Source organism: Nerophis ophidion, linkage group LG13 (assembly GCF_033978795.1).
Source record: "Nerophis ophidion isolate RoL-2023_Sa linkage group LG13, RoL_Noph_v1.0, whole genome shotgun sequence".
Lineage (NCBI taxonomy): Eukaryota > Metazoa > Chordata > Actinopteri > Syngnathiformes > Syngnathidae > Nerophis > Nerophis ophidion.
The window spans coordinates 12,010,484-12,033,739 of NC_084623.1; the positions used below are offsets into that span (position 1 = coordinate 12,010,484).

The 23,256-nt window shown below is 39.8% G+C and overlaps 1 protein-coding gene across 5 annotated transcripts in view; it reads right to left on the reverse strand.

Annotated features, from left to right (window-relative positions):
- LOC133564237 (PTB domain-containing engulfment adapter protein 1-like) overlaps positions 1-22,982 on the reverse strand; it is a 200,492-nt gene extending 177,510 nt beyond the window's left edge. For 4 of the 5 annotated variants that reach the window (XM_061918406.1, XM_061918411.1, XM_061918403.1 and 1 more), the window contains exon 1: positions 22,832-22,982. The gene's annotated coding sequence lies outside the window, so the exon portion shown is untranslated. The remainder of the gene's footprint in view (positions 1-22,831) is intronic. The other variant, XM_061918410.1, reaches the window with a different exon arrangement.
- Positions 22,983-23,256: the final 274 nt, after the last annotated feature.

Here is a 23,256-nt window from a genome sequence, read left to right on the forward strand (position 1 = left end):
CACATTTTTATAGCCTTGGGTAGTACAACATTGAGCTGCCAACATTGACTGGTCCATATGTCCTGCTTCTCTTATCTACCACTTCCAGCATGTTGCATGATGGAGCTACGCTATACTTCTTCTGAGATAGTTTTTCTATCTGTAGCTTCACAGAGTGACAACAAACCAAATTGGAAAGTTTACGTTTGACCACAAACTTGAATTTACCTTTGAAGGGGAACATTATCACCAGACCTATGTAAGCGTCAATATATACCTTGATGGTGCAGAAAAAAGACCATCTATTTTTTTTAACCGATTTCCGAACTCTAAATGGGTGAATTTTGGCGAATTAAACGCCTTTCTGTTTATCACTCATGTAGTGATGACGTCAGAATGGGACGTCGCCGAGGTAACACACCCACCATTTTCCTTTTCAACACATTACAAACACCGGGTCTCAGCTCTGTTATTTTCCGTTTTTTCGACTATTTTTTGGAACTTTGGAGACATCATGCCTCGTCAGTGTGTTGTCGGAGGGTGTAACAACACTAACAGGGAGGGATTCAAGTTGCACCACTGGCCCGAAGATGCGAAAGTGTCTGCCGCCAGACCCCCATTGAATGTGCTGGAGTGTCTCCTCATTTTACATGACACAGAGATGTATGGATAACCTACAGATGCATTTGCAACGATAAAATCAACTAAATCACATAGGTGAGTTTTATTGATGTTGACTTATGTGCTAATCAGGCATATTTGGTAGCGGCGTGACTGCCAGCTAATCGATGCTAACATGCTACGCTAATCGATGCTAACATGCTATTTACCGGCGGTGCTAAAGCAGACATGGCACAGAGATGTATGGATAACCTGCAGATGCATTTGCAACTATAAAGTCAACTAAATCACAAAGGTGAGTTTTGTTGATGTTGAGTGCCAGCTAATCGATGCTAACATGCTACGCTAATCGATGCTAACATGCTATTTACCGGCGGTGCTAAAGCAGACATGGGATAGAGATGTATGGATAACCTGCAGATGCATTTGCAACGATATCACGTTTCTTTCCACCCATATTTAATAAAACACTTACCAATGGACGGATTTAAGTTGCTCCAGTGTCACGAGATGCGAAAGTCCTGATCGTTTGGTGCGCACATTTTACCTGCGATGCTAACGCAGCTATTCGGCCATGCTATGGCTATGAATAGCGTCAATAGCTATTCGCTCAATAGCTTCAGTTTCTTCTTCAATACTTTCAAACTCCAACCATCCGTTTCAATACATGCGTAATCTGTTGAATCGCTTAAACCGCTGAAATCCGCGCTAATGTCGCTATATCTTGCTGTGGTATCTGCCATTGTTTGTTTACATTGGCAGCACTGTATGACGTCACAGGAAAATGGATGGTCGCATCGCAAATAACAAAAATCAAGCACTTTAAAGCTTTTTTTAGGGCTATTCGGGGACCGGTAATATTTTGAAAAAAATTCAAAAAATACAACAAGCCACTGGGAACTGATTTTTATTGTTTTTAACCCTTTTGAAATTGTGATAATGTTCCCCTTTAACAGAAGCAATTTTGTTAAAAACTGTACTATTAAAGGCCTACTGAAAGGAGATTGTCTTATTTAAACGGGGAAAGCAGGTCCATTCTATGTGTCATACTTGATTATTTCGCGATATTGCCATATTTTTGCTGAAAGGATTTATTAGAGAGCATCGACGATAAATTTCGCAACTTTTGGTCGCTAATAAAAAAAGCCTTGCCTGTACCGGAAGTAGCAGACGATGTGCACGTGACGTCACGGGTTGTGGAGCTCCTCACATCTGAACATTGTTTACAATCATGGCCACCAGCAGCGAGAGCGATTCGGACCGAGAAAGCGACGATTTCCCCATTAATTTGAGCGAGGATGAAAGATTCGTGGATGAGGAAAGCGAGAGTGAAGGACTAGAAAGGAAAAAAAAAAGATTATACAGTGGGAGCGATTCAGATGTTATTAGACAAATTTACTAGGATAATTCTGGAAAATCCCTTATCTGCTTATTGTGTTACTAGTGTTTTAGTGAGATTATATGGTCGTACCTGAAAGTCGGAGGGGTGTGGCCACGAGTGTGTTGACCGCCAGTGTCTCTGAGGGAAGCCGCGTTTCTCGACGAGGCGAAGCGAAGGCAGCTGTTGGGGCCAAGCTGAGATTTTTTTCCCCCCTCCTCCACGGTGTAAGCATCCCACTTTCAGGGGCGGCCGGTCGGAGGAGGCAAGACAGTCCGCAGCTGCCTCTTTGACAGGTGCGCGAGGAACGACACAAGCTCGCCGCCCATGTCTCCGGTAAGAGCTGACTTATTACCACAATTTTCTCAGCGAAACCTGCTGGTTGACATGTGGTAGGGAACCATGTTCGCTTGACCGCTCTGTTCCATAGTAAAGCTTCACCGTCATCTTTTGGGAATGTAAACAAGGAAACAAGGAAACACCGGCTGTGTTTGTGTTGCTGAAGGCGGCCGCAATACACCGCTTCCCACCTACAGCTTTCTTCTTTGACGTCTCCATTATTCATTGAACAAATTGCAGAAGATTCAGCAACACAGATGTCCAGAATACTGTGTAATTATGCGATTAAAGCAGACGACTTATAGCTGGGATCGGTGCTGGAACAAAATGTCCGCTACAATGCGTGACGTCACAGTCACGCGTCATCATACCGAGACATTTTAGCGAGAGTGAAGGACTCGGAAAAAAAAAAGATTCAGATAGGGAAGATGCTGTGAGAGGCGCCGTGGCAGGACCACTCGGCCAGGCCCAAACGCAACAAGGGATAGAGCCATACCTGCTACGCCTGTGTGGCATCGTGGTACCGGGTTCGATTCCCACGAGGATGCGTCAAAATTGAACACAGCAAAGGTAAGTTTTAACAGATTTATTCTACAACAAGGATGTAAGAAACAAAACACTGGAGCTAAGAAAAGGAAACCAAAGACGCTAGTATGAGAACTAGGTGATACAAAATACAAACTAAACTGACCCGTAGGTACAAAAGAGAAAACAAAACCTTCAGCATGAGAACTGGAATTAACAATGGCTAGCGTGAAAACCTTAGCGAGAATATACATACATGAGAGTATTGCAGGCGTAACTCGTTGCGTGAAAAGCAAATCATGAACCCAGGCTGAACAAACAAAAGAGGACGGCTTATAAAGTGACGGTGATTATCCGTAGCAGGTTGCGGGGCCGTGAGCAGCAGTTGAACTGATGAGTAACCATGGTAATGACTTAACAGGAAGTATGAGGGTAGAACGACGGAGTGATAAAAATGCAACAATAAACCATAATATGGGAAGATCGGAGTACGGATCTTAACAATACCGCTTTGAACCCGACGCTGACGGTGAGGGTCGAGGACGCTGCTGATATCGATCCTGGAGTAGCACACGACATAGATCGCCTTCAGAATACAGAATGGTAAAATGTTTTTTATTAACACACATAATACACAGTACTTTGTGTGTGTGGTCCAATCCAACCGCGTTCGCTTGACATCTCTGTTCCATAGTAAAGCTTGACTGTCATCTTTCGGGAATGTAAACAATGAAACACCGGCTGTGTTTCTGTTGCTAAAGCTTGCCGCAATACACCGCTTCCCACCTACAGCTTTCTTCTTTGACGTCTCCATTGTTCATTGAACAAATTGCAAAAGATAAACCAACACAGATGTCCAGAATACTGTGGAATTTTGCGATGAAAACAGAACATGTCTAGCATTAAAAGATTACAGTTGGTACAAAATGCGGCTGCTAGACTTTTGACAAGAACAAGAAAGTTTGATCATATTACGCCTGTACTGGCTCACCTGCACTGGCCTCCTGTGCACTTAAGATGTGACTTTAAGGTTTTACTAATTACGTATAAAATACTACACGGTCTAGCTCCAGCCTATCTTGCCGATTGCATTGTACCATATGTCCCGGCAAGAAATCTGCGTTCAAAAGACTACGGCTTATTAGTGATTCCTAGAGCCCAAAAAAAGTTTGCGGGGTATAGAGCGTTTTCCGTTCGGGCTCCAGTACTCTGGAATGCCCTCCCGGTAACAGTTCGAGATGCTACCTCAGTAGAAGCATTTAAGTCTCACCTTAAAACTCATCTGTATACTCTAGCCTTTAAATAGACCTCCTTTTTGGACCAGTTGATCTGCCGCTTCTTTTCTTTTTCTCCTCAGTCCCCCCCCCTTGTGGAGGGGGTCCGGTCCGATGAGCAAGGATGAAGTACTGGCTGTCCAGAGTCGAGACCCAGGATGGACCGCTCGTCGGGACCCAGGATGGACCGCTCGCCTGTGTATCGTTTGGGGACATCTCTACGATGCTGATCCGACTCCGCTTGGGATGGTTTCCTGTGGACGGGACTCTCGCTGCTGTCTTGGATCCGCTTTGAACTGCACTCTCGCGGCTGTGTTGGAGCCACTATGGATTGAACTTTCACAGTATCATGTTAGACCCGCTCGACATCCATTGCTTTCGGTTCCCTAGAGGGGGGGGTGTGGGGGGGGGGGGGGGGGGGGTCCTCTCCAAGGATGTCATAGTCATCATTGTCACTGGCGTCCCACTGGGTGTGAGTTTTCCTTGCCCTTATGTGGGTTCTTCCGAGGATGTCATAGTTGTAGTGGTTTGTACAGTCCTTTCAAACATTTGTGATTAAGGGCTATATAAATAAACATTGATTGATGACATTGATTGATTGACGAAAGTGGGTTTAGGTCAGTTTTCGCCTCAACCCACACACCCATAAGTGAAGAATGCAGTACCGACTTAATAAGACCTGATAAGTCCAAAACAGAAAGAGATGATACGGTATTATCTGCTCACCGATGCTACCTGGTGATTGTTTGAGCACACTGCAGCTAATCCTGGATGGTCCCACTCTTTTATGCCTCAGTCCCACACAGGATGTTTACAGGAATGAGGCAAACATACCACCTTACCTACTGCAACTTAATCTATTTCAGGCAACAACGGGGGGGTGCTTATCTTAAATGTCTTTCCCCAATCAACCCAAAACGGGAAATACCAAGCCCAAACTAGTCCGTGTGATTCAAAGTGGCTCAAATTGAAGTTCACAGGAGTGGATTCCACTCAGTGAAAAGGACCTAATATCAGCTTTACAATTCATTGCATGTATTGGATCCGGGCCAAAACAATCTTACCATAGGGGCTATCCTTCTCCGTCACAGTTCAGAGTGGTGGTGACAGACAAATAGCCTCAGAGGTAACTAGACAAGCAGAGCAAATTTTTCGACTCTTTGAGATTAAGTGGTTCAACCAAAAAGTCTTTTTTTTTTACTTTTACATTGAGCCTAAAGGGGAATTGCACTTTGCCCCAGTGGTGTAGCTTTCCTCTGATAATATTGACCCTTTCGCAAGTCATTTTGTCACCATCTTCTATGTAAGTACCGTATTTCCTTGAATTGCCGCCGGGGCGGTAAATAATTTAAAACATCTTCTCACTCCGGCGCTTACCAATGATATGCCGTAAGTTTAGGTCTGCGCTTATAAATATGAGTGTGATGTAAGGATACCATAATGAAAAGCACATTTAATAAAAAAAAAACGTTATTGTGGTTCTACCTTTACTTATAAATGAAGTCCATGCGCAGCTCCTTCTGATCAAAAGCATCGATAACTTGTTTATAGAAGTCTTCCTTATCTTTCTTCAGTTTTAAAAGTCTATCTGTCTCGATGGAGATCTTCCTTTATTACCTAGTGCTTCGACTGAAAGGCCAGTTTAGAAAACGGGTTTATTTTAAATATGTAATCCTCCATGTTAAAAGTGCAAGCGAGAGGAAAAAAATAAACGATCGCTGCTCACTCTTGCTGCTTGTTGTCACTTCTTCTGCAGCCGAGTAGTTGCAAGAAGGATCACTAGTGCCCTCTACCACCAGGAGGCGGGAGTTATTTAATGACTCATATTTGACACACGCAGCTACGGTATAGTAAAAAAAACATAGCTGCTACTGTTCTTTTTAGCATATTCAATAGCTTGGACTTTAAATCCTACTGAATAGCTCTTAAACTTCTTCCCTTTATGCGATTTAAAATTATCGAAATCAGCCTCCTCCATTTTGAAAATGATGACAGGTGACGTGACGAGTTTGACCCGGCGGAAATTCTAGACATATGCTAATTATTTCGCAAAACGAGTTTGCCCCGGCGGGAATTCTACACATGTGCTAATAAAAATAATATTTTGCGATTGATTGATTGATCATTTTATTAGTAGATTGCACAGTTCAGTACATATTCCGTACAATTGACCACTAAATGGTAAGACCCGGATACGTTTTTCAACTTGTTTAAGTCGGGGTCAATCGGCGTTAATCCCGAGCCGGCGGTAATGCTAAGCATGCGCTAATTATTTTGCGAAAAGAGTTTGACCCGGCAGTAATTCTAGGCAGGCGCATACTATATACCCGGCGGCAATTCAAGGAAATACGGTAATCATGGCGTACCGCCACAGCAAAATAAAAGCCGCCGCACCTTAAAAACGAGTGATTTTAACATGAAAACAAATGTAATATATTGTATGAATAGATATACTGTCGGTAGTCTATTATTTAATCACTATTGGCAATAATTTGTTTAAAAAAAATTCTAATATCATAACAATGTTCCCCTATGCTTTGATAGTAGGCTATTTATTTTCAATTCATATCGCTCGACTCTTACTGTGTGTTGTTGTTAAAAAAAAAATTTTAAATCCTCGACAGATAGCACTTTTTGTAATTCATAGAGAAAAATATCAGCTTATATGTAAGCTTATATCAGCTTATTCAGGAGATGAACAAATTTCCTGAAAGAATTAAACACAGTATTGCATCGCTAAATGACAAAGAGGCATCACCTTATTTAGTTCTAGGTGAAAAGCCTGTTTTGAGCGTGTGTGGTCGGATTGGCCTCACAGGCAAAGTGATTAGCATCCATCACTGTCTGCTCCTCTCAGACTGCGGGGAAAGCATGACAGAGGTACTGACCACCCTCAGGGGTGAATTGGCAAAGCAAAGCAGTGAACAAAAGACTGAGAGGCAGGACAACGAGCCAGGATTTTTTTTTAAATGAATTAAATTGTGTTTTTTTCAAAAGGTCATGAGAAAAACTAAAGATCTACTTGGGGACAGGAAAACTAGTCTACAACCCACTCCAATGTACAAGTAAATAAAGGTTTAATATACACTAAGCCAAAAATATATACAGTATACCGTATCACCGGAGCAGGATATAAGCCGCACCCACTAAATTTTAGAAGAAAAAAATATTTTTCCATATATTTGCCACACCGAGGCCGCAGATATATACATTGTGAATAAAGTATTTTACGCAAAAATATTTAGTAAATGTTTATTTACATACCTTAATTGTTTCCATGAATTGATTTACGTGGACCCCGATTTAAACAAGTTGAAAAACTTATTCCGGTGTTACCATTTAGTGGTCAATTGTACGGCATATGTACTGTACTGTGCAATCTACTAATAAAAGTTTCAATCAATCCAAACAATGCCTGTATAAGGGCAGTAAAACGGCTGACCAAACAAAACAGAAGTCATCGTTATGGACCCACGAGCTGCGGAAGCTAGCTCTCCAATCAGCTAAACAGACTCAATCACTCCACAGTGACGTTTTAGTCTTGTTTCAATTTGTGAAACTGAAACAATGCAAAAAAAAAAAAAGCATAAAAGTGTTAGCATATTAGTTAGAGCTAATGACGCTAGCTTCATTACATTACGGTAGCACGTACAAAGATGCAGGAAAAAACTCCAACAGACATCACACATGGGTCGGCTTAGTAAGTACGATTTTTTGCAGTTATATTGTAAAAACTTACAAAGTGGCTTGAAAAAATCTATGAGACTAGAAACACTATGGACAATTAGAAGACGGAACGGCACGTGTACTTCCGGTTCAAAGCTTTAAACAGCAGAAAACACAGTAGCTACTCAGCCAGCAACAACTGCAGTGGGTGAACTCGTCCAAAAGGTGTCACCATAGCCCAAACAAAAACATACCGATTAAACGTATTTGCTTGTGTTTTATGAAAAACTATGTGCATGATATACTATTTCACATCTGCAGTCCCTTCCAAGGTTTCTCATTGTCATCCCATTGGGTTGAGTTTTTTCTTGCCCTGATGTGGGATCTGAGCCGAGGATGTCGAGACACTCGTGATTTAGGGCATAAGTAAACTTTGCTTGATTGTTTGTTTTATTTGATCAACTTCTAGCGATTGATCAAAACTTTAACCATACTATTTAATGATTTATGACCACTTTATATGTTTTACGAGACTTTTTATACAATTTATTTCAACCTGCATGCACGGTGGTTGACAGAGTAAACGTAAATCTTAACTGACAATGCTTTGTGATGTATTGTTTTTTTAGTTGATCTCATTGAGTTGAGTTGAGTGTGTGTTTATTCCAAACATGCATGCATACAACAAGATACATCACAATTTCCAGTTTCTCTATTCAACATGTTCGAAAAGAAGTAGGAAGAAGCAGAGCTTTTTCAATCCTGGCCCCTTTCCTTTACATAGCATTTGCTAAAACTGCTGTTTACTTCCTGTTCTCAATTTATTAACAATATACTCCATAAGTAATAACATTAAAAATAAAGAAATAAATACTGAGTGAAGTCAATTATATTTCATATGGTGAGATGAATAAGATTATTTAGAAAATGAATGGATGGATGACATAAATTGGAAGAGTTTATTGAAGTGGAATACATTAGTACATTGTTTAATCCATTCCATAATTTAATTCCACATGCTGATAAACTGAAGATCTAAAGCAGGGGTCGGGAACGTTTTTGGCTGAGAGAGCCAAGAAGCCAAATATTTTAAAATGTTTTTCCGTAAGAGCCATATAATATTTTTTCTAACACTGAACACAACTAAACGCGTGCATTTTTAAGTAAGACCAACATTTCTAGAGTATAATAAGTCTCTTATTCTTTGTAATGACATTTTTATTCTGAAGCTAACTGTGGAGGTGGCGTGGCCTGTGGGCCTGCAGCGAACTGGGGTGTGCCAGGACCGGCCTCGAAATCAGCGACAGGTGCGTAGAAGGCCCACCAGGGCCTTGTTATTTAAGCACCTGTCGCTCTGTTTATAAGCAGCAGCCAGGAGGAGAGACGGGGTTGGGGCTGGAGCCAGAGCACGAGCGAGAACGAAAGAGAAAAATACAATTGCTGGAAAGCAACTGAGAGACTTATTGAAAAATAAAACAATATTATAATCCTGGGGCTTCACGGTGGCAGAGGAGTTAGTGCGTCTGCCCCACAATACGAAGGTCCTGCAGTCCTGGGTTCAAATCCAGGCTCGGGATCTTTCTGTGTGGAGTTTGCATGTTCTCCCCGTGAATGCGTGGGTTCCCTCCGGGTACTCCGGCTTCCTCCCACCTCCAAAGACATGCACCTGGGGATAAGTTGTTCGGCAACATTAAAATTGGCCCTTGTGTGTGAATGTGAGTGTGAGTGTTGTCTGTCTATCTGTGTTGGCCCTGCGATGAGGGGGCGACTTGTCCAGGGTGTACCCCGCCTTCCGCCCGATTGTAGCTGAGATAGGCGCCAGCGCCCCCCGCGACCCCGAAAGGGAATAAGCGGTAGAAAAATGGATGGATGGATGGATTATAATCCTGAAACAGGCTCTCATGTCGGTGCTTGGTGGTCTGAAGAACCTCCAGGAGGGCAAGCCCCACACTAACCAATAATAAACTTCTTGTCATTAACGCAACTTCTTGAACAGGCGCGGTAGAAAACGGATGGATGGATTAAAAATGCATGAGAATGTTTTATATTTTGAACAATATTTTTAACACGTGATTACAAGTGGAATTATTCATTACTTATCGTGTTAAGCAATGTCAGCTCAGATTTATCCGAGAGCCAGATGCAGTCATCAAAAGAGCCACATCTGGCTTGCGAGTCGTAGGTTCCCTACCCCTGGTTTAAAGTGTTGTACGTGCGTACAAATGTTTTAAATCACATTTTTCTCTAAGATTATATTTCTCCTTGGGCTTCGATTAAGTATGGTATGTTACCAGTCATTTTTTCAATGACACACCACTTAGCTCTCTAACATTAAGGGGGGGTATTGGAAAATGACCAAGGTCTGGGATGCAAGCCTCAGCCTTCAAGCAAACAACAGAAAATTCCTGTTCAGACAACAATGTCATGGTGATTAAAATGACAGATATTCAGTTTTTAAATTGTGCTTTCTTCTTGGGTTGGCAGACAATACAGGTCTGGTCAACGTAATCAACCTCTTTGTTCAACGCACAGGAAATCAAGGGAGTCGGCTCAAACCTGCACAGGGACGGTATTATGCATCAAAGGCTGAAACACAATGTCAGTGGCCAAAACGCTCAGTGCTGACTTAGCTACTGCTTCCCGATGGCGCTCTCTTTTTCTGCTTTTCTTGGGGTGTCAGCACTGCCCTTGACAATTGATTGTGCCACACAGCATATTTCAGATGACAAGTTAAGACATCAGGCAGGCGACACGGAAATATTAATTATCTTGACTTAAGACACTGGTGGGCGCTTAACGTATTTAAAGCCTTTTTGTTTTGACACAATCATGACAACACTGAGAAAGGCATGTCATCAGCCGCCCCCTAATCTTGCCGTTTTAATTATCCAAAAGTAACAAATGCAGTGTCTTAGTGGATTAAACGCTCTTTCATGTTTTCCACCGTGCAGAGAATTGAACACACTTCATCTTCAGTAAGCTGACATCAAACCACTTAAGATGGAAAGATTGCGCTTTGGAGAAATGGAGAACATGGGTTTGTAGGAACAATGTTTTCAGTTGCTGGATGACCTTATTGAGGGATGAAGCCTTTGCAATAACTTGTTAAGCAAGCATAAAATGAGCCCTCATATCACAGACGTAGCAATATCTAAGGCTGTCTTCCATCTAAAGCTTTTGATTGTCAAATCTGATCAGTCCGTTTTTAGGAGAAAACAACGAGAAGGTTCACAAGGCTAAACCACAGTTTGTGAGGCTCAACGCCAAGAAGACATTAAACTTGACTAGATAAAGAATGTAGGGCTGGGCGATATGGACCACAACTGATATCCCGGTATTTTTAGACCGTATCGCGGTATACGATATACATCGGTATTTTAAAGAAAATGAGCAACATGATACTGGTACAACCACTGTTCTGAAAATTACTAAAAGTAATGAATTTTTGTTACTCCATACATAACCAAATAAGTAATTTAATTACTAATATAACTACTCTTTATGAATTGCATTACTAGGGAAAGTAATTAATGCCTTAACTAAAAAAAGATATATATGTATACATATATAACTGGCATATGCAGTTGATATAAGTTGATGAGAGCAGTGTGTGGATGTGTGTGCCTTTAACTAAACTTTTTGAATATTGCCTATCATTCATAATCATTATGAGACAAGAACACACGTCTTTTTTTCCTCCGGATTTTAAAGATGCTAAAAAAAAAATCTTGAAAATGTGGCTCAAAGGAGCCCTCAAAGCCCTCTAAAACAGCTTCCAAACCCTCCATTAACATTTTATATACACACTGTATCATATATTTTGTATTTATATATATATACATATATATCTATATATATATAGATATATATGTGTGGGAAAAATCACAAGACTACTTCATCTCTACAGAACTGTTTCATGAGGGGTTCCCTCAATCGTCAGGAAATCTTCTGACGATTGAGGGAACCCCTCATGAAACAGTTCTGTATATATAAATATATATATATATATATATATATACATATATATATATATATATATATATATATATATATATATATATATTCTGTATATATATATATATATATATATATATATATACAGAATATATACTATATATATATATATATATATATATATATATATACACAATGTAGTAACAGACAGACTCATAACAATATGCGATATGTACAATATTTACCATATTTTGGTAATTTTAATCATTGCTGGAACTAATTTCTTCCGCATTTATTTCTGTTTCCATAGCAGAGCACTTCCGACATCTGGCAACAACTGTGTGTTCCTACTCTTTTAATGAAGGCGGATTCATAAAAAAAACTAAACAAAAACAAAAAATTTAAAAACAACAAAGACGACTTTTTTTGGACAAATGAGGATTCCCAACCTTACCTTTTTGAATCTGAATATATTGAGGATGAACTACTGCTTCTAGAAGCCAGCACGAAGGAGGAGTGAGACGTGAGGTGAAAGGGACTCAAAGCTGCAAAATGTGGAATTTGAACCCATGCAATTTTTACATAAATGGAGTGCTTACCTAAATAAACCAGAAAAAAACGTCCCGCACATTAGACACACCGGGTTGTACCGCGCACTGTCGAGTTTTGAGAAAATTAACAAATTTTAAGTGTGCCTTATAATCTAAATACAGTAGTTACATCCCTAGTTGGTACTTGGTAGTTTCAAAATAATTTGTTTGGTGTCCATAAAAAATACCCATCTGTACTTTAAGATATATAATATTTGCAAGTGACTAGATTTAGGAGAAGAAAAAAAAGTCTGCATGCTGAAGAAAATGCCTTAAAAGACATGCAATGAAAAGGAAATGAATAAGATTCACTTAACATTTGAATGTGTCAAGATATTGCATTGAAACGTGAAGAAATGCTGTCAATGGGCTAAAATGTCTGTCTGAACAGAATAATAACAGCAGACCTGCCAACCTTGGATATGAACATTCTAAAATTGTCAGTATTGTTGTTTAGAACATTTCAATTATTTCTTAAGAGTAAATGTCTTTTCGAACTCACACAAATGCAGAAATGATGACTAATGTGTGGTATAGAAAATGGACAATTGGATTAAAACACTAATTTAAATGACATAATCAACAAGCTATTTATTTACCAGTATGTTTATTAAAGTGTTTTACTTTTTTATGGATTCCAACTTGTGATATAAGACATGTATAATATAAGCTAATGAGAGTACTCTATAACGCCAATAAAAATCTCTAAAACATCCAAAAACAGCCAACAATACTCCATTTAAATCTCATGACCTAAAAAAATTGACCAAGTAGTAGCTGCTGATGCTGTTATATTGACATATCGAACCAATGAGCTGCTGCATTGTCTCTCAGTTGGTGAGAGTTAATTCGAGATTATAAATCATGCCTCTCACCCGGATAGTAAAACGATGTGGACATAAAATGACAAGTTAGTTAACTTGGACATCCGACTTATTCCTGGAGATGGCGAAAAAGACACGAAAATATACATATTTTTTCAACCCTTTGTGATGATTATGATTAATTCTTCATCTAAACGGGAAAATGTAAACACCTCATCAGTTGGCATTACAATGGGAGAAGACATTGTAGTTTGGCCGGGGGTGCGACATATACTCCGGAGCGACTTATGTGTGAAATTATTAACACATTACCGTAAAATATCAAATAATATTATTTATCTCATTTGCGGAAGAGACGAAGAAAATGTCAGCAATCGTCACACACCCATTCAACCAATAAGAACTCGCCGGGGGAGGGTCATGGCATAAGTGCATTGTGGGTCAAGGGATGCTAACAGCTATGTGCTAAATGCTACTGCCGTAACTATTAACATGGATCATTTCAACGTTGGCGGTAACTTATAAAAACTGAGAAGGGCTGAACAAAAATGGCACCGAAAAGGAAATCATGTACTGCAGATTACAAGCTGGACGTAGTGAAATATGCAGCAGAAAACGACAAGAGGAAGCGGCGCATACCTTTGGAGTTGGCAGAGTTGTTTAGAAGCGACATCGAGGAAGAAAATTGTATCAGATTTATCGATGAACAGTGACAGATTGTTTGGTAAACTTATTTGAATAACTCTTACCATAATATATTATGTTAACATACCAGGCAGCTTCTCAATTGCTTATTTATGCGTCTTATAACGTACACTTATTCAGCCTGTTGTTCACCATTCTTTATTTATTTTAAATTGCCTTTCAAATGTCTATTCTTGGTGTTGGGTTTTATCAAATAAATTTCCCCCCAAAATGCGACTTATACTCCAGTGCGACGTATGTATGTTTTTTTCCTTCTTTATTAGGCATTTTCGTTTGATGCGACGTATACTCCTGAGCGATTTATAATCCGAAAAATATGGTACTTACATCTTGTATAAAAAATGATGAAGGAAGCTTTTGGATGTTTTTATAGCGCTTTGCTGTCGGAATAGAGCTTGGAGCCTATTTCTCTATTAATGATAAATAAAATGGGTTGTACTTGTATAGCGCTATTGTTAGGTGACTTTTGTTTGTGTTTATTTACAATTTAGAATGCATATAAAAAAGAGAAACATCTGTTATTGTTTTACCGCATTTTTCGGATTATAAATCGATCCGGAGTACAAATCGCACCGGCCGAAAATGCATAATAAAGAAGGGGAAAAAAAACATATATACATCACACTGGAGTATAAGTCGCATTTTTGGGGGAAATTTGTTTGATAAAATCCAACACCAAGAATAGACATTTGAAAGGCAATTTAAAATAAATAAATAATAGTGAACATGCGTTATATGACGCATAAATAACCAACTGAGAATGTGCCTGGTATGTTAACGTAACATATTATGGTAAGAGTCATTCAAATACAAACCCCGTTTCCATATGAGTTGGAAAATTGTGTTATATGTAAATACAAACAGAATACAATGATTTGCAAATTCATTTCAATCCATATTCAGTTGAATATGCTAGAAAGACAACATATTTGGTGTTCAAGCTGATAAACTTTTTTTTTTTTGCAAATAATCATGAAGTTTAGAATTTGATGCCGGCAACACTTGACAAAGAAGTTGGGAAAGGTAGCAATAAATACTGATAAAGTTGAGGAATGCTCATCAAACACTTATTTGGAACATCCCACAGGTGTGCAGGCTAATTGGGAACAGGTGGGTGCCATGATTGGGTATAAAAACAGCTTCCCAAAAAATGCTCAGTCTTTCACTAGAAAGGATGGGGCGAGGTACACCCCTTTGTCCACAACTGCGTGAGCAAACAGTCAAACAGTTTAAGAACAACGTTTCTCAAAGTGCAATTGCAAGAAATGTAGGGATTTCAACATCTACGGTCCGTAATATCATCAAAAGGTTCAGAGAATTTGGAGAAATCACTCCACGTAAGCGGCATGGCCGGAAACCAACATTGAATGACCGTGACCTTTGATCCCTCAGACGGCACTGTATCAAAAACCAACATCAATCTCTAAAGGATATCACCACATGGGCTCAGGAACACTTCAGAAAACCACTGTCACTAAATACAGTTTGTCGCTACATCTGTAAGTGCAAGTTAAAGCTCTACTATGCAAAGCGAAAGCCATTTATCAACAACATCCAGAAACGCCGCCGGCTTTTCAGGGCCCGAGATCATCTAAGATGGACTGATGCAAAGTGGAAAAATGTTCTGTGGTCTGACGAGTCCACTTTTCAAATTGTTTTTGGAAATATTCTACATCGTGTCATTCGGACCAAAGGGGAAGCGAACCATCCAGACTGTTTATCGACGCAAAGTTCAAAAGCCAGGATCTGTGATGGTTTGGGGGTGCATTAGTGCCCAAGGCATGGGTAACTTACACATCTGTGAAGGCACCATTAATGCTGAAAGGTACATACAGGTTTTGGAACAACATATGCTGCCATCTAAGCGCCGTCTTTTTCAGCAACACAATGCCAGGCCACATTCAGCACATGTTACAACAGCATGGCTTCGTATTAAAAGAGTGCGGGTACTTTCCTGGCCCGCTTGCAGTCCAGACCTGTCTCCCATCGAAAATGTGTGGCGCATTATGAAACGTAAAATACGACAGCGGAGACCCCGGACTGTTGAACGACTGAAGCTCTACATAAAACAAGAACGAGAAAGAATTCCACTTTCAAAGCTTCATCAATTAGTTTCCTCAGTTCCCAAACGTTTATTGAGTGTTGTTAAAAGAAAATGTGATGTAATACAGTGGTGAACATGCCCTTTCCCAACTACTTTGGCACGTGTTGCAGCCATGAAATTCTAAGTTAATTATTATTTGCAAAAAAATAATTAAGTTTATGAGTTTCAACATCAAATATCTTGTTTTTGTAGTGCATTCAATTGAATATGGGTTGAAAAGGATTTGCAAATCATTGTATTCCGTTTACATTTACATCTAACACAATTTCCCAACTCATATGGAAACGGGGTTTGTACAAGCCTGTTTACAAATGAAACCATTTGACATTTAGGGTAACATTCTGTGACTACTGTGAGTCATTTTAAAATGATTTACAAAAATGTTGTGCTGGGAAAGGGGAAGTTGCAAACACCTTCACAAATATGTCAGCATGTAAAAGTAGTAAGATTGATGGCGGCGTGCTAAAACAACTCCCTCAAAGTGATGCATCGGTGGCCACGGTGACCACAGTTACTACAAGAAGTAAATTAAACACGGCCTCTGCGTGTACTGTAGAGTAAATCACCAGTGAGTGCCTACGTCTGCATTTTACCAGTGCGTAGATTTGAACAGTTTACATGTGTTGCATGAACCTAGAATGAGGGAGAATTCTGGCTCATATTTCAAAAAATGTGTGCCAGAAAACTGCGATAAGGTGGCGACCTTCCGCCCGAATGCAGCTGGGATAGGCTTCAGCAACCCCCGTGACCCCAAAAGGGACAAACTGTAGAAAATGGATGGATGGGTGTGCCAGAAGATTGTGGACAACACATGATGGAAGGAAAGTGCATGTCAGTCATGTTGAAGATGGTATGCAGCAGCTAACTTGTTTTTTGTTGTTGTTGTTTTGTTGTTTTTTTCTATTTATTGTTTTATTTGTATTTACCCTTTAAAGTCGTTTTTAATCATATTTATTTATTTTTTTATGTTGGTTTTATTTTTTATTCGGTCATTGGTGGAGCTAAGGATATTTGAATAGTGTTTTTGATATTGTTGTGCAGCAATTTGGAAACATGTATGTTGTTTAAATGTGCTATACAAATAAAGTGGATTGGATTGGATTTACTATGAATTTTTTAGGTTCTTTATTTTCATACGCACAGCTACAAAAAGTAGACAGACATTTAAGAATATATTTAAAATTGTCATGATATAAGCCGTTCTTTTTCTCCAACCCTTTGAGCCCTGCGGCTTATAAAACGGTGGGACTAATTAATGTATTTTTCTTTGTTAACGGTTATAATGTGTTGTGTTCAACCGAGAGCTGGGCGATATGGCCTTTTATTAATATTTCGATATTTTTGGGCCATGTCACGATACACGATGTATATCGCGATATTTTACCTTAGCCTAGATTGAACACTTGATGCATATAATCACAGCAGTATGGTGATTCTGAGGGGTCTACATTAAAACATTTTTCTTCATACTGCATTAATATATGCTCAGTTTAAACTTTCATGCAGAGAGGGAAATCACAACTAAGTCAATTTAACAAAACTGTATTTATTAAACAGTTATTAAGCAGTGGCACAAACATTCATGTCATTTCAAAACAGAAAGTGCAAGGTTGTCAGAGACATTTTAAAACAAGCTATGAGTGCACTTTTGTGCATGATGTCACTAAGATGACATATCAAAACAACACTAAATTATAGTTTAAAACAAATAAAGTGCACTTTTGTGCATGATGTCACACAAGATGTTTAAATAATTGTCAAATAAGAATTATCTGCATAATAGGAAATCAAATAGCAGTGCTGCTACTTTTTGTAGCAACGCTTTTGCCGCATAATTGTTCAACATATTCCCGCTTCAAGCCAAACCACAGCCAGACGATGCACCCCGTGCTGTTTTTCTCAGGAATTAATTAGTTTGTCATTTGTTACCAGATTTGCAACTTTGCTCTCTCGTATTACCACTTGCAACGCACCGTTAGCATCACAGCTAATGTTACCCATGTAGCTACCTCTCACTTGCATGCGTGACGTATGTAAGAAGGTGCGCTTGTTTACGTCTCTGTGAGAAGCAGAGACAAGAAAGAGTGGGAAACGTATGCAGTGTAAAAGCAACTGTGTGAGAAGATATACTCGAATATCACGATATAGTCATTTTCTGTATCGCACAGAGACAGACCGCGATATTTTGAGTACATCGATATATCGCCCAGCCCTAATTCAACCAATAGTTTTCATATTGCACTGACAGACACACGGAAAAGGTGTGTTATTGTTTGTGCTATGGCGCGATCTTTAGGACGAGTTTGCTCGCTACAGGTTCTGCGAGTTGAAAATGTACTTCCTGTTTCTGCTCAAAAGTATTCCACACTTATCACTCCAAGCAACATGTCAAAGTTATACAATAGAACTAAAACAATGTATAAAACCGTCCCATGTGTGATGTCTGTTGGAGTGATTTCATGCATATTTGTACGTGCTATCGCAAAGTGATCAAGCCAGCGCCGTTAGCATTAGCGAATAACTTATATAATGGCATTCTTCTTTTTTTTTTTAATGTTTCAGTTTTGTAAATTCACCAAAACATCACCATGGAGTTATTGAGTCTGTCTAGTTGGTTGTAGAGCGAGCTTCGCAGCTAGTGGGTTCATGACGATGACTTCTGTTTTGTTTCATCAGCCGTTTTACTGCCGTGTTACAGGCACCTTTTTGGAAACAATTAAGGTAATTAATTACCAATTACATATGTCTAATTTTACAATGTATGTGTCTGTGGCTTATAATTTGGTGCGGCTAGTATATGGATGTTTTTTTTCTAAAATTTGGTACGTGCAGCTTAAATACCAGTGAGTTCTATAGCCCGGGAAATACGGTAGTCAGTGGGACTTAAAGGCGGCGACAACAATGTACTTGGAGAACAAAGTGTTGAGTGGATTGAGGGTAAATCACATCAAACATTTAGTCCGTCACAGTGGGTCAGGGTTAGTTCATGCCTCATCCCTCACTTAAAGCGTGAGTGAAGAATGCATGAAAATGCACCCCCGAACTGACAAGAACGTATTATCCGCTCACAGATGCTACCTGGTGTTTGTTTGAGCATACTGTATTAGTCTTTAATGGTTTAGTCAAAAGCAGGATTCTCACAGGTATGAGGCAAAAATATAGCCTTACCTACTGTATTGTTTTAGTTGGACAAAAAGAGCAAACCGAGTGCTAACTTGTCATCATGGCTATAGCTACAACAACTGGATGTGTTGTGTTGTGGCTGTGATTTCTACATTGATATGTATGTGTTTTTTTATACATATAGATATATTTTATTTTTATTTTTTTGGGGTACCTTAAGAATATACCGAGAGGACACATTTCTGATTGTGCGGGACACTGAGGACAGGCATGTAAACACTTTGAAACACTGACTTTTTGTGCAAAACTCAGGCTTGTTTCGTACCTTATTGCTTTGTATTTTATCGACTTCAGGGCTGCACTTATCGATTATTAAATAATGGAGTAATGCATCATTCAGTACGTCCGATTAATCGAGTAATCGAATCAAACACACTTTATAGTCAATGCGTATTTCAGAGAAAATAGTTGGAATGACCAACTTTTTTTTTTTCTAGCCATAACCTTTATTCTTGTTTGTAATAAACAAACATTATAAACAAAATTATTGGTTTGTTTATGAGGTGGCGACTTGTCCAGGGTGTACCCCGCCTTCCGCCCGATTGTAGCTGAGATAGGCGCCAGCGCCCCCCGCGACCCCAAAAGGGAATAAGCGGTAGAAAATGGATGGATGGACATGTACAATTTTCTTGTTTTATACCACTCTTTCTTTGTCTCATTTTGTCCACCAAACTATTTATGCTGTGTGTGAATGCACAAATGTGAGCTTTGTTGATGTTATCGACTTGTGTGGAGTGCATGACTTCAAGCAAATCAATGCTAACATGCTATTTAGGATAGCTTTATGTACATATTGCATCATTATGCCTCACTTGTGGGGGCGGCATAGCTCGGCTTGTAGAGCGGCCGTGCCAGCAACTTGAGGGTTGCAGGTTCGATTCCCCGCTTCCGTCATCTTAGTCACTGCCGTTGTGTCTTTGGGCAAGACACTTTACCCACCTGCTCCCAGTGCCACCCACACTGGTTTAAATGTAACTTAGATATTGGGTTTCACTATGTAAAGCGCTTTGAGTCACTAGAGAAAAGCGCTATATAAATATAATTCACTTCACTTCACACTTGTATGTATATTTGAGCTCATTTAATTTCCTATGTCCTCTGTCTATTCAATTTATATCTGCATTTCTCATGACATATTATCTGTGTGTAATATTGGCTACATGTCTGATAGTTGTTTGTGTGCCATGTTGTTCCAGACCACAGCAAACATTATCAAATAAAATCAAATTTATTTATAAAGCACATTTAAAATTTACCACAGGGGTAGCCAAAGTGCTGTACAATGGGCAGGTAGAAAGATAATACGAGGACCGAGCAAACAACACAACACAAACAGAACATGATAAAAAAATAAATAAATAAAACATAAAAACAGGTTCACAGCAGGTGTATAATGGGGGCGCCATTGCAGGATGGATATCACTCAGTGTTAAAAGCCAAGGAATAAAAGTATGTTTTTAAGAGAGATTTTAAAACAGGAAGAGAGGAGGCTTGTCTAACAGCTTGCGTAGATTGTTATAAATCCATTCAAAGAAGACAGCCCGCCATTTTCTTTAACTTGGGCCTTTGGTCATTCTAAACCAGTAATATCTAAAAATTATCTCATCCTCTAAGAAGCCTCTGTTTTACTAATGTTTTCCAATTTTGTAAAAATGGTTAGAATATATATTATATTTCAACATTTCTGTCAAAAAGATTTGTCAGTCATTTTGATAGTAGGCTAACATAGCTAATATAGACACTTTCATCATGTGTTGCCTTCATTATAACACTGAAACACGGCTTTTAAAGGCCTACTGAAACCCACTACTACCGACCACGCAGTCTGATAGTTTATATATCAATGATGAAATATTAACATTGCAACACATGCCAATACGGCCGGTTTAGTTAACTAAATTGCAATTTTAAATTTCGCACGGAAGTATCACGCTAAAAAGTTGATGACGCGTGCGTGTGACGTCACGCGTTGTAGAGGACATTTTGGTCCAGCATCGTTCACAGCTATAAGTCGTCTATTTTCATCACACAATTCCACAGTATTATGGACATCTGCGTTGCTGAATCTTTTGCAATTTGTTAAATTAATAATGGAGACGTCAAAGAAGAAAGATGTAGGTGGGAAGCGGTGTATTGCAGCCGCCTTTAGCAACCCAAACACAGCCGGTGTTTCCTTGTTTACATTCCCGAAAGATGACGGCGAAGCATTACTATGGAACAGAGCGGTCAAGCGAACATGGTTCCTTACCACCTGTCAACCGGCAGGTTTCGGTGAGGAAATGGTGGTAATAAGTCGGCTCTTACCGTTGACATGAGCGGAGAGCTTGCGTCGTTCCTCCTGCACCTGTCAAAAAGGCAGCTGCGGACTCTCTTGCCTTCTCCCACCGGCCGCCCCAGACCGTCGGATGCTTCCACCGTGGAAGAAACATCGGCTGTCTTTGCCTCGTCGAGAAACGTGGCTTTCCTCTGAGACACTGGCGGTCACCACACTCCTCCGACTTTCAGGTTGTACAGGTACAACCATATAATCTCACTAAAACACTAGTAACACAATAAGCAGATAAGGGATTTTCCAGAATTATCCTAGTAAATGTGTCTAGTAACATCTGAATCGCTACCACTGCCCTTGTCTTTTTTTTTTGTTTTTGTAATCCTTCACTCTAACTTTCCTCATCCACGAATCTTTCACCCTCGCTCAAATTAATGGGGAAATCGTCACTTTCTCGGTCCGAATCGCTCTTGCTGCTGGTGGCCATGATTGTAAAAAATGTTCAGATGTGAGGAGTTCCACAACCCGTGACGTCACGCGCACATCGTCTGCTACTTCTGGTACAGGCAAGGCTTTTTTATTAGCGACCAAAAGTTGAGAACTTTAACATCGATGTTCTCTACTAAATCCTTTCAGCAAAAATATGGCAATATCGCGAAATGATCAAGTATGACACATGGAATGGACCTGCTATCCCCGTTTAAATAAGAAAATCTAATTTCTATCCATCCATCCATTTCCTACCGCTTATTCCCTGGTGCCTATCTCAGCTACAATCGGGCGGAAGGCGGTGTACACCCTGGACAAGTCGCCACCTCATCGCAGAAATCTCATTTCAGTTTTGTGGCTCCAGACAGATTTTTTTTTTTTTTTTTTTGGGTCCAATATGGCTTTTTCAACATTTTGGGTTGCCGACCCCTGATATAGTCGATGAAGAGGAGGTTTAGAGAGGTGAAAATGAGATGACCTCGCTTCGTTACACTTGCCAGCATGTATAGAGATATTTTCAAATTAAAATACATGAATATCATCTTTCAAGATGCCGATACAAAGACGATAGACAGGAGACATGGGGCTGTATCGTTGACATCCACATGATTCCGTGCGTGTTTACGAACGTTCACACTTACTCGCAAAGTACACATTAAGGTTTTAAATACAATTTCCTTATTTTAAAACTATGTTTTTCGACGAAGGTCGACAGCCGAGTCCACCTTGCGAGGACTTGCGCAACAAAGTTGGAAAAGACTGGAGCTATTCGGTAACAAAGTGAGCAGCACTTTTCCAACGTCCGGCGGACAAAACCCAAGATAAAAGATTCAAAACACAAGATTAAAAAATATATATTATCACAACAAGATATAAAATTGTTAAACGACTGAGTAAACGTTGTTTTTTTTGTTTTTTTGTTTTTTTTTACCTCCAGTGAAACCCGTCCGAGTCCGAGTATTCCAGCGGAAAAAACAAGCTCGCCTCCCCGGCGTCTGCTGCCCTCTCGCCGGTCACATCCAACACTGTCACTGGCCTCCTCTTCCTCCTCCTCCTCTTCCTCCTGCCGGGTGACGTCACTGAGCACTCAGCCTCCACTGTTTGGTTGCAAGTTGAATAATGGATGGCAGAGGAGGAGACCGAAGCGGATCGCCCCCCATCACTGAAGCGATGAATGACATGATATAATGTGATGTATAATATATGTAATATTGAAATGTTGATCTTAAATATTGTTTAACCCATTTCTGTGTGAAGGAAATGTATTAGTGGGGAGGTCCACCTACGAAACGACACCAGGGACAGTCCTCTATTTTCACAAATATATGGGGGATTTTTGTTGTAATTTTTTTTATT